We start from the raw sequence: 12,949 nt of genomic DNA, 5'->3' as shown, positions 1-12,949 counted from the left end.
CATACTACACACACATTTTAGCCATGAGAAACAAATGCGCAACCTTACTGGACTCTGCCCTAGAATGGCTGGCAGTTCATTTAGTTATTATCACATTTATTTAGATGATGCCATTTTCTTTTTTTCTTGTTTGAGTTTGGCAATTATACTTGGTTTTATGGGATTGAAGTTTTTTTTTTTTTTTTTTTTTGAGGTTTCATGACTTTTGGGGAGGGCATTTCAGGGTCAAGGAGCCAACCTACCCGGCCAATCCTCGACAGCCATCATGTGAAAATGTCCTGAATCTCTGTTTGTCCAGTGAAAGGTAGTAGGCGGGAAGGAAATATCCTGACAAGACCTTCCTTTTGGGGGGGGGGGGCGGCGGTTGGGGGTGGGGGGAGGGGGTTTGTCCTTGTCCAATTACGTGCCATGTAGCCCAGGAACATGGTGGCCTGCTGCACTGCTGAGCATTAGGCTTCAGGTAGGTTCTATAGTCAGGTGGGTTCTGAGGTCAGGTGGGCTCAGGTAGGGTCTGAAGTTTGGAGGAGACAGGACAGGGTGGGGGGCGGGGTGGGATGGGGGGGGGGGGGGGGGGGTCTGTTGACAGCCCAGCCTGCGTGTGAGACGGTTTCACACTCTTAAATCAGGGATGGGAACCCCCCTTCTGCACCTGGGTTTCACGCCAACGTCTGCACTTAATTACTCTAATAATTTAATTGGCCCAATCATTGAACAAATGAGTGGGCCAATTAAATAACTATGTGCAGAAGCTCATTAATGAATGACAGCAGGATTAATCTGATGAGTCAGCCAACAGGAATGAGAACCCCCCCCCCCCACCCCACCCCCCCATCTTAGACTCATGAACGATCACAGCGTGGCGGTTTTGGTGCCGGGGAGCAGGGCGTTGGTTAAGTTCTTCTCTGGCTGTGAGAAAGAGAGGAAGGATTTTGATTTAGAGAGTCACTGGACAATGAAAAGGATAACCTGGCACCATGTCCTGTGTGTGTTGGCAGAAGGCTGGTGTCGGGAGGACCGTTGAGCTCAGAGACGGTGATTACCTCCATGTGTGTCCTGTAGAGTGGCACTGTGTTCATGGCTGCCCTGTGTGTGTCCTGTAGAGTGGCACTGTGTTCATGGCTGCCCTGTGTGTGTTCTGTAGGGTGGCCCTGTGTTCATGGCTGCCCTGTGTGTGTCCTGTAGAGTGGCACTGTGTTCATGGCTGCCCTGTGTGTGTCCTGTAGGGTGGCCCTGTGTTCATGGCTGCCCTGTGTGTGTCCTGTAGGGTGGCCCTGTGTTCATGGCTGCCCTGTGTGTGTCCTGTAGGGTGGCACTGTGTTCATGGCTGCCCTGTGTGTGTCCTGTAGGGTGGCCCTGTGTTCATGGCTGCCCTGTGTGTGTCCTGTAGAGTGGCCCTGTGTTCATGGCTGACCTGTGTGTGTCCTGTAGGGTGGCCCTGTGTTCATGGTTGCCCTGTGTGTGTCCTGTAGAGTGGCCCTGTGTTCATGGTTGCCCTGTGTGTGACACTGTGACTGTCTGTTGGGGATGTGCTGCGTGTGGGAGAGGTGTGAATGCAAGAGTTTCTCTCCACCTGCTTAGGTATACATGCACACATGTTGCATGCTGCATGCTGGGCAGGTGGATCCATAGATTAGGGTGACTGACTGAGATCAGACTGGTGTTAAGATCCAGGAAATGGTAAAGGCTCCTGAAAGTGTTGGCAGTAGTGGACTTGGCAGAGAGCTCCGGCATGTTCCTCCACTCCGGACCTGATAGAGACTCCTGCAGCGGTCTTTGCACCCCCACCCCCCCCCACGCCCCCCCTGCCATGGAGAACTACACCTCCGTCTCCGCCAGCAACATTCTGGCTCAACATGGTGACCTCACACTGAACTCCACTAATGGAACACACCGTCCTGCTCTGTGTGCTCAACCAAGAAACGCAGTCTTCTCTCCCCCCCCCACACCACACATTCTATTATTATTATTAGTATTATTATTATTATTATTATTATTATTATTATTAGTAGTAGTAGTAGTAGTAGTAGTAGTAGTAGTAGCAGTAGTATTAGGAATATTATTAGTAATAGTACTAGTATTAGTATTAGTAGTCCTAGCACTAACAACGTTAGCACTAACAACATTAGCCTTTTTGTACTTCACAGTTGATGGGATGGATAGGAGGTAAGGCCCAAAGTGAAAGGAGAGATGGCTTGACTGATTTGGAGGCATTCAGTCTCATTCAGCCAAGTTTTTATCTCTTATCAGCAACTGCCCTTTTAACCGTCAGAATTTGTTATTGATCTGTTACTTTCAACATTATGTGTTGATAAGACACTGCTATGAAAGTTTCATTTTAATGAAATTTGATTTTTATCTGACAACATTTTTCCTCAGTGTGTCACAACCGTGTCATATGATATTCTCGCTCTGTTTAGTTCCTGTTTTGGAGTTCTGATTTGTATCTGAGGGAAGTGGATCTGGGCCCGGGGGACAATGCAGGGCTGCGAAGCTCAGCCCGGGACGGGTCCAGAATGGTTCCAGAATGGTTCCAGAACTGGTCCAGAACGGATCCAGAACGGGTCCAGAACGGATCCAGAACAGGTCCAGAACGGATCCAGAACAGAACGTGTGGGATAAATCTGTGATCTCAGAGGCCAAATCGAGGGGGTGCTGGCTGAACAACGTGCCTATCATCACACGCACGACAGTTGAGTATTTCTGCCGTTTGTTTTTAATGTCACGGGTTCTTGTCGTCTGGTTCATATTTAATATTGCCTTGTGCATTCTTGCATATTTTGTATTTGTGTACTCTGTTCTCTTGGCAATGGGAGATTGCAGTGAGGATTATATTCCTGGTTAAATACAGGATACATTTAATAAAAATGAGTCAGTGAAAGTTATTTTGGAACTGAAGGTGGGTTAGTGGAACTGGAGTGGAGATGTTGTACCTGGTGATTTGACTAGTGGTTTGTATTGTTGACTAACTAGTGGCTTGAAATGTTGACTAACTAGTAGTTTGTATTGTAGGTTGACTGGTTTGTGTTGTGATTTGTTTGACTGTTGCAGTGACTGAACACCCCTCCCCCCCGGCCCCCACCCCAGCTCTAGTTTTGGGTCTCTGCCAGGCGGCCTTTCCTTCTGTTTACTCTCTGAACTTTATCTCAAAGAAGCAGGCGTCAGAACCTCCGGACAGAAACAAAACCAACGCTGACCTCTGACCCTTCAACGACCAATCACATAGCTGCGCCTGACCACTGACCTGTACAAAGACCAATCACAAAGAAGGAAAGGAGTTTATTGACTGAGTCTGTTATCACAGTCTATTATATTTTCAAATGAAAGAAAGACTTATCACAGCATTTAGCAGGTCTTTTGGCATCTTTACAATGGCCCTGAATTGATAGCAGCTTTGCTACTCTCCAGCTGAAGAGTTGGTTCTAATAATTCCCTAAGTTACTTTGGGTAAAATCCCCTGCTAAATGCTTGTTGTCTTTAAGGATGGACAAATCTCTCTGGATTTTAAAAAATTTAACAACACATAAAAAACAACCTGGAAGGGGGAAACTGAATGTGCTCTTTTCTAAATCACAGCTTTATTGTGCACCACAAAACAGAGATCAGTGCTCAGACGCACTCTCGGGCTTTGCCGTGTTATTTCTGATGAGAAATGAAGCTTTGATTTAGAGGGTAAAACTGTGCAAACTCTGTTTTGTTTTTCAGTTCACATGCAGTTTTCAGTAGCAAACCGGTGAGACCTGGTTGGAGATCTGTTTTTTAGTCAATAAAGTATTGGGAGCTGTAATCCAGTGTGCGGATAACCATTTTTCTTCAATCTTCACGTGTACTTTTATCCTCCACCTGGCCTCAAAACAGGTTGGATGTGCACACAGCTACTCTACTGTGGAGATCTAACTGGCCAAGCCAAGACAAAAAGACGTCATAAAATACTTGCTAAGATGTTCATATTGAAGCTAACTGACCGATCCAGTCATGGATTGGGTCACTGTTTACATGAGCTTAATTAAAGAGCTTTTAAATGTTTCCATGGCGCTGTGTTTCTGGGAATACCCGTTTCACGAGTGCCTTTCTCAGCCAGCGATTCCGTGCGCACATCGTGTGTTTCGTTTCTGTGATTATTGTGCGACAGGGTCTGAGCTGGTGGTGAAGCCCAGCTTTCTGCAGAAATGTGCTGCAGAGTCAGAGTCTCACAGATCAATGTGTGTGTGTGTGTATGTGTGTGAGAGAGAGTGTGTGTATGCGTGAGAGAGAGAGGGTGTGCGTGTGTGTGCCTGTGTGTGTGTGTGTGTGTGAGAGAGAGAGAGAGAGAGAGAGAGAGAGAGAGAATGTGTGTGTGTGTGTATGTGTGTGTGTGTGTGTGGAGTTCAGCGACATCAGCCAGTGATCGTCATAAGCGCGTCTCCTTCCATCACTATGACATCATCACTTCTGTCATGGCCGCTTGCCCTGTCATCAAGCGTTGGCTCCAAAATTCATAGTGCTGTGACTAAACCTGCCTGTGACCTCACTGCACACACACACACACACGCATTAAACCCGCCTGTGACCTCACTGCACACACACACACACACGCATTAAACCCGCCTGTGACCTCGCTGCATGAGTGAATACTCAGGGCGGATACTGACGGGTGTCAGCATAGGATTCAACCCTGCAACCCCCAGAGTTACACGTCCCATTTCTGAGACAGCCCGGGAATGCCGTGATTAGGTCATAATTGATGTGACGTAAGAACTTTTGCTTTCTCAACCGTTCGTCACGGCGTTACGCACGCGGGGCTGTCCCCTCGGCCGGGGCGCGGTGAATCAGCGACGGCTTCTGCCTCCGGCGCGCCGCTGAGCTGCGTGCTGAGGGGAAACACTCGTGGGTCATTGTGATTGTTTAAGCCACATCCAGTGGCCAAATATCAGGCAGCCGCTAGAGAAGTTGACTCTATTTTTAGAAACATATTGTGTCTTACAGACCTGGGTCAAATACTTGTTGGAAGTGATTTAGCCCTTTAGACACTGGTAAAATTCCTGCAGATTACTCACAGTTTCAAAATGAAACATCCACTTTCACAAATTTTCAGAACAGAGTTAGTAACACATTTTTATTGAACAAATTCTCAGGGATCTACGGGAGTGTTTTTGAATTTTTAATAAACATTTAAACAGTGCGTGTATTTCACATATGTCTTTGACCTTTGACCCAAGTCTGATGCCTGGCTAAGTTTCTAAATTTTAAATCTGTCAATCATGTGTTTCAGCATTTATTTCAACACTGATTGATTTGTATTATATTAGCAAAAATTACCAAATCAAAGTGATGGTTCAATATGGAAAACCAGGCTCCAAATGGAAAACCAAAGGCTGTGTAGGAATGTGTTCCTGAGATGCCTTTATCCCTCCAGGCCGAACTGCTGAAATGTTTGGCACTGACCTGGCGCCTTCTCGGCATCGTCGCGGCAACGTCCCGCCCTTGTTTTGGCAGCCCCGTTCCTGTGAAGGCCTTGGCTGTGTTTTCACCTGAAACAGAGACTCATTCTGCTCAGGAGACTGCGGGGGCCAGGAAACGGCTTGTTTCCGCGTGAACGACACGCTTCCACGGCAGACGCAGGTACATCTTCCCAAGGCGCTGCTCGGAACGCCTGGTGACTGCTTCCTGTGGGGGGGGGGGGCTAAAACCGTGAATTAATCTGTGTTAAACATTCCTGGTATCGCTAAAATCATGAATTAATCTGTGTTAGAACATCTTGGTATGGCTAAAACTGTGAATTAATTTATTTCAGTGCTAATTTGAGGGTATTTAGACCCCAATCAGGTGAATCACATAGGAATTGCAGCTCTTTTAATACATAAATCCCTCCATTTTAGGGGAGCAAAAGTATTTGGACAATTGGCTGCTCAGCTGTTTCTTGACCAGCTGAGTATTTTTGCACCATTGGTTCATGCATAAGAAAGCTAACAAAAGGTTTAGCGTTGACTCTAGGTGTGGTGTTTGTCTTTCTGTGGATGCTGTCTCTCAGCATGAGGAGGAAAGCTGTGTCAATGGCAGTAAAACAGGCCACCGTGGGGTTTGTGCAGTACATCACTCCTCCCTTAACTGAAGGACAGAACAGGGTGTTAGGAACGGCCAGTCACCGTGCATCAGCCGGTGCCCATCTAAACATCAGGATTAAAAGCACCCTGTGGTGTGGGAATCCGTCTGAAGTCAGGCAGGAAGGAAACATGCTCACCATCCAGCAGTCCTTCTCTCTGGGTCCTGAAGCGTCAGAGCAGGCTCTGCCAGCGCAGGCGATCTGAAACAGATGCTTTGGAAGCTGTTGGCTGCTCTCGTCGATTCAGTAAACAGTGAAATTAGAAAAGCTCACCCTCAGATCCTCGTGTTTCCGCAGATCGAGCTGAAAGGGAAAGGGGGTTTGCTGTTTTATTGGCCTGGGTAAATACAGCTTAAATTAAATTAAATAGGACTTTAAAAAAGCCAGCACGATCCAAACCTGCCTTTCTGTCCACACACACACACACACACACACACACACGCACATGTGCACACACATGCAAGCACACACATGCATAAACGTAAGCACGCACACGCACGCATGCACGCAACCATGCATGTATGTACACGCATACACACACACACACACACAAACAGATAAAAAAGTGTACTATAAATTTGTTTATATTAACAGTGGAATCACAGTAGATATTGTAGTTTTTGCCAGAGTTTTTACACATGAATTTATAATGACTGATGGGAAAAAGCGCAGACAGTCTGTGGACGACGCCCGGACTCTTTGAGCTCACGCGGAGCTGTTAATTGCTCATGGAAATTTGAGGAAAGTCACACACTGTGACCTCGGAATACCACACTGAAAAAGAAGGAACATTCCAAAGAAAAGGAGGAGAGAGAAGAGGAGAAGCGGAGTGGCGTTGGGAGCAGAGGGGAGGTGCGGGACAGAAGCACATGCTCGGCTCACGGGAGGCCATGTGAGGAGGAGAGAGAGGCGCTATAAGCTCCTGTAAACACGCAGACGAAACGCTGCCTCATCTCAAACAGGAAATTTCCTCGCTTTGTTTCTTTGTTTCTACAGCCCCCTGCTTGCCTGCCTGCCTGCCTGGCTGCCGACTGCAGCTAGATGGATCACCCCCCTCCCCACCCCCCCCACCCCCCACCCCTCCACCCCCCTCAGAGCTGTGTGAACCCCTCTGAGAGCCATCTGTAAGCACAGCCCCTCCCCAAACCCGTCTAGGCAATTTTTTAACTGGTTGTTTACCCAACATTTACCTCACGCTGCTCTTAGAAATACTATTTTTCAATTCAGCCATTTAGCAGATTCTTTTAATACTTTTGATCCAAAGCCACTTTGAGTAAATCGCCTCTCAAGCTGAAAATCAGCAAAGCGGCGATCAAATCATGGCCATCGCAGAAACGGGCGCCGCAAGATTCACTAAAAAAATGGAGAGAAAGGTTGGAGGGGGTGTAACTCTGCTCAGAGGTGTATGAAAATGATCTGGTTTTGGGTATACTTTGTGTATTCAGTGATATAACATGTCATTGGGCCTACAGCCACACCATGTGCAGCATTATACCAAATTTTCATACAATGAGAAAGGCCAATCAGAAACACAGCAGGATAGTGACATGGGCCAATCAGAAACACAGTAGGATAGTGACATGGGCCAATCAGAAACACAGTAGGATAGTGACATGGGCCAATCAGAAACACAGGAGGATAGTGACATGGGCCAATCAAAAAGACAGTAAGGTGTTGGAGGTAGGGGTTAAGGTAGAGTAGAGGGCTGCCGGTAGAGCATCCTGCTTTCAGGACCACGGACAGTGTTGGACTCGCCTACAGGCAGCACAGCTGAGGCTGAATTTACAGGCAGCACAGCTGAGGCAGAATCTACAGGTAGCACAGCTGAGGCAGAATCTACAGGCAGCACAGCTCAGGCTGCAGGCTGACCCTACATGCTGAGGTTAATTAATCAGGCCAGGGCCTGCATGTGACGGCACAGCCTGCTGTAAGTAGAGACAGAAGCCTGATAGAGGCAGGATCACAGTGGAGAAAGTGCTGTGGTGGGGAGGGGAGTGGAATCCTCAGCTGAACTGGGGGGGTTTGTTTACAGGTGGAGAGCTGGCCGCGCTCTGAACCTCACCCCACGGTCTGGGGCTTAAAGGCTCAGAGGCAAATAACCGCCATAATTAACGCAGTCATTACAGTCCTGCGGATCACTCAGTACAGGGGGGGGGCTGTGTTACCGTGGGACGATGACTGAGGATGTCCAAAGTTCAGCATTGCAGGGATTTTTGAAAACGATTTCCCCTCCATTATAATTAGTTTTACCGAAGGCTAGGAAATGTAATTTAGTTACGTTTCTTTGTTTTAGCTGTGTGCGAATCGCGGCTGGCTGGCCGGCGGTCTCCTGCAGAGAGGTGGACGCCTGCCCAAATGAGTGGTCGGCGCAAGCGTGTGATCCCAGCAGGACGCTGGACCCGCTGACCTCTCCCCGCCCTGAACACGCGGAGCCTGGACACGCTGACCTCTCCCCGCCCTGAACACGCGGCTGAACACGCGGCCCTGGACACGCGGCCCTGAACACGCAGCCTGGACACGCTGTTACATTCTCACACAGGGAGCATGTGCCAGGCCTAAGCTGGCATTTCCCCTGCCAGAGCCAGCTGCTTCCTGCGGGCACGCTCGGACCCCTGAAGTCCGACGCTTCGGCCTGGTGAGCAGCTCCACGGACTTTCTGCTGCCAGGGGACACAGAACGAGGCAGCTGTGCTTTTCGTCGCTGCGAGGAGTGATGTTTACTTCGGTCTGACGGTTGTGTTTTGCAAAGTATGGCGTGCTCGATCGCCCTTTCCTCCGATTGCTTCCTGGCATCGAACACGGAACTGTGGGAATGTTCTGGGGGTCACACGCAGCTTCCCGTTGTTGAATCCCCAGTCCGTGGTTTGAGGTTTCTCTGGAACATTCTCTGGAAGCCTGAAGTCAGGGCATTGTGGAAAATGGCTTTGGAGAACCACCTTGAGCATTGCCAGACCCTTTCACAGCCATCTAAAATGTTTATAAGCAGTTGATTCAAGTATTCTTTGCTCGACTAAGGCTCCGTATAATGGGTGTGTGTCTGACCACAAAAATAAATCAGATTTTCCTAATCTAACAAAACCCAAACCAAAATGTGCACATAAAAAAGTGAACATTACCCGTCAAAACACCATACAAAATAACAACAAACAAAAAAAATCACCAAACAAAGCCACAAAAGTGTGTGTCATCATGCACAGCTCAGGCTGAGTCTACAGGCAGCACAGCTCAGGCTGAATCTACAGGCAGCACAGCTCAGGCTGGATCTACAGGCAGCACAGCTCAGGCTGGAGGCTGAATCTAAATTCAGCAAATGCATCTCCTCCCCCCTTCAGCTGCAGCAGGGCTAAGGTCGGGCCACAGGCTGGTGGAGGCAGTCAGATCATTGGCGGATCTGTAAGGCAGAGCACCAAACCACAGGGAGAGAGAGAGAGAGAAGCACAGATCACCATGGCAAAATACATATGTACCTGCATACTACTTTCAGCACTTTCTAGCTGGGTTCAAAGGTCACCGCATCAGGATCTATTATGGGATTTGTAGGCGAAATGAGGCCTCTGTGACCGGGGTCAAGGGTCACCGCATGAGCATAAAACTCGCCCCGCTGTCTCTGTTTTCGTCCGGTCAGCCCTGATGCCAGGGCCGTGCAGAGGGGATCAGGAATTCTGGGATTTGTAGTCCTGAGTCATGCCTCATTGCTCTCAACCTGTTTCGCAGATGTGCTCCTCCAGAGCATAACATGTACTACACATGTTTTACACATGATCTGTCCGTGTGTTCTCACATGTGACACGGTCGCCCCGCTGGGTTTTTGATGGAGGATTTCCGGGTAAATACCCGGCTCACAGGGCGCGGCGGCGGCGGAGTCCCAGGCTCGCAGCTGTCCTGCTGCCAAAAAACGACCCGGACAAATCCCCAAAAACGGAACGCCACGAAAATCAGAACAAACACGACGATTAGGGCAGAGCTTCGCTGTGCAGTCAGTCCTCTTTCCTTTCTCAAAATTATACTGTTTTGTGTGACTCATCTCATGCACAACATGCTGCAGATGTGGATTCGCAAGATATTAAAATATCCAACATCACAGAGTCAGATACATCAGAGTCGTCAGACCTATCCTGAAATGTTTTGGAAATTGTACTTTATAAGTCAGATAAAAGCGGGAAATATTTGCAGCGTGAGCTCAGAGTTGTTCTCAATCCCCGAAGCCCTCCGCAGGCTCTGACTCTCGGCCTCCATGGCGCACGGGATCAGATGCATCTGTTTCTGTTTTGGCTCGCTGACGTCAGTGTGCCCGCTGGTGAGAGACCCCTCGCGTCTGTTACCGTAACGACAGCGCCGGATTCTGTACGTCTGAGCAGGCACAGCTGCTGGAGTTCTCCGATGCTTCACTTGTAAGTCATGAACGGACAGTAGAGTGACTCTGTCGCGAGCGAGACTCCATTTCGCAAGAGGGAAACGGGATATCCAGTGAGGTAGACCACCACTGTGACCTCATCGTTTTTTTGGACGCATTCGCCGTTCCATTTTTGTTTAGTGTGCTCGTTATGCACGGAACACTGAAAAGACTAACGCACAACTCACGAGTGGGGGAACTGACCACCGTCTCACCTCAGCGATTCTGTTGTATTCCCTTGCCGTGTAATGCAATATGCTCTTTTAGTCCAACCCAAAATAACCTTGCAATAACCAAATTGCAAAAACTCTCTCTTGACTGCAAATCCTGCCCTGTGACTCATTGTGTTTTCTTTTCCTTATAGAAAACAGATTGTGTGAGTTTTTTGTTCTTTTCTTTTTTCTTGAAGCAATGAAAACCGCCTGGATCAAAACATCTTTTGGCCCCAAATGCATTACATTTTAGAAAATTGCCTTCTTGAGGAAGAAAGAACATATTACGTAAAACTTATTTATGATAGTGTTTTGGCTGTCCAGCTAAAAAAACTATGGCCTATTTGACGACCAGTAGTAGTAATAATGCCTGGCTTGATTAATGTGCTGCAAATGTTGGCTTTTGCGCCCTGATTTTGATGTGGTTGGCCATCTGCTTGTGAATTCGTCGAACTGGTCAGCCCCAAACGGAACATGCTCGTTGATTCATAGCACGTTCGGCCTCTGCGCAGTTTGCCAGTTCACTTCGGACATTCCGATGATGAAGCGAGGACAGGGAAGACAAACTGAAACGGCGGAAATACCGTACGACTCGCTCGCTGCCACAGTCCATATTCAACACACACATAATATAATAACATATAAATTAACACATAATTGATACAGTTCACGTTTCTTATGTGTGCGGAGTATAGGCAGGAGGAAGACATTCATGTGTGGCTCAGCAGGTGGACTTCCCGGATCGACCAGCAGGGGTCAGTGGTGCACACTGAGATTCCTGTCTGACCGACACCCTCCTGTCTCTGGAGCAAAACTAGAGACAGTAGCACATCTCCCTGCGGGGCTGCCAATCACAGCTGGCACTGGCATGTCGCATACCAGTGTGGGGGGGGGGGGGGGGTCCATCTTTGCTCTGGAAGAGTAATTAGCAGGATGAGCCACTCAGCACCCCTTGATATATTATTTTTTTAATTCTGGGAAACTTTGGAGACGGAGCTAAAAGCAGCGGCTGCTGGTGCCTTTCTGCCATGAAGCAGGCAACGGAAAAGAAGTTGTGAAACACGAACGTTGCTGGAACGATGCTGGAATCCATCACCGTAAATATCCAGTGGAGAAAAAAAAGAAGAAAAAAAAAAGCTGCTTGTTTATAAAAAGAGCACATCCTGAGAAAGGAGTGGATGCCAACGATCAACAGTTTCCAAACCGTTTTGCGGAGTGAGTTATGGCCTCTTTGTATGAGCAGCATTTGGCTCCTGACAGGCGGAAAGGGGTTCAGAGGTCCCTCGCTCGTGTTTTTGTTCTAAAAACTCGAAGCAGGAATCCGTGCCGACCCAACACCTCACTCATGCAACGCGAGGACATCGGTTCTGCTTATCTGGGTTAACAGCCCGGGATGAACTGACTAACCTGTCCCCCCCCCCCCCCCTCGCCCACACACACACACACACACAAAGAATGAGTGGGTTAGATAATGGATGGATTGCTTAAGAGCTACTGGAGCTCAAGTGGCCAATGATGAATAGCAGCCAATCAGCCAAAGTAGACTTCCCAGCGGTTCGAATGTGAAGATGGTGACATTTCAGCTCACTTGGACCCATTATGATTCACAGGATGTTTTTTACGAGCATTCTCTCAACCATTTAAAACGGAGGTGGCCGAAGGACCATCGGTTGCAAGTTTAAACTCAACCTTAGTCGTGTGTGTTGAATGCTTTGGAGATAAAGAGGGAAGCATTTCCAACGATATTTCAGGAGTTACATATATATATATATATATATATATATATATATATATATATATATATGTGTGTATATGTTTGTAACAGCTGTGTGTTCCCAAACATGCACTGGCTGCCCACAAACTCAGATACCCACCTGTGTGCTCCCTAACACACCCTGTACACCTTAGAACACTGGGACCTCACAGTCAGAATCCCACACACTCATGGTGATCATGAAGACCTTCACCAACACTCCTACACAAAGAAATAATTAGAATTATTATAATAATTATAATAATAATCTGTTTTCATCTATGATAATACAATTTATTTTGTATAATTTCTTTACTTTTTTATGATTTCTTTTCACAGTAAACAAGTATGTAATTCTAAATCAAAATCATAAACTATGGGGTTTTCTCTGGGTATTTGCTATTTTAGATCAGTTAATGCTTGAAGCACAGAACTGGGTTAGAAGTTTAAAAACAATCATCTTTTTGTTTTTAAAAGTAACTCCTCATATGGGTGATGCTTGCTGAGACTGGA

The 12,949-nt window shown here is 47.5% G+C and overlaps 1 long non-coding RNA gene across 1 annotated transcript; it reads left to right on the top strand.

Annotated features, from left to right (window-relative positions):
• The first annotated feature begins 2,144 nt into the window (after window positions 1–2,144).
• Window positions 2,145–12,256, top strand: LOC118228784. The gene is made up of 3 exons (XR_004765538.1): window positions 2,145–3,287; window positions 5,393–5,598; window positions 8,373–12,256. It is a non-coding gene; the product is annotated as an uncharacterized LOC118228784 (long non-coding RNA).
• Window positions 12,257–12,949: the final 693 nt, after the last annotated feature.

Source organism: Anguilla anguilla, chromosome 6 (assembly GCF_013347855.1).
Source record: "Anguilla anguilla isolate fAngAng1 chromosome 6, fAngAng1.pri, whole genome shotgun sequence".
Classification (NCBI taxonomy): domain Eukaryota; kingdom Metazoa; phylum Chordata; class Actinopteri; order Anguilliformes; family Anguillidae; genus Anguilla; species Anguilla anguilla.
This window is presented reverse-complemented; position numbering and strand designations above follow the sequence as displayed.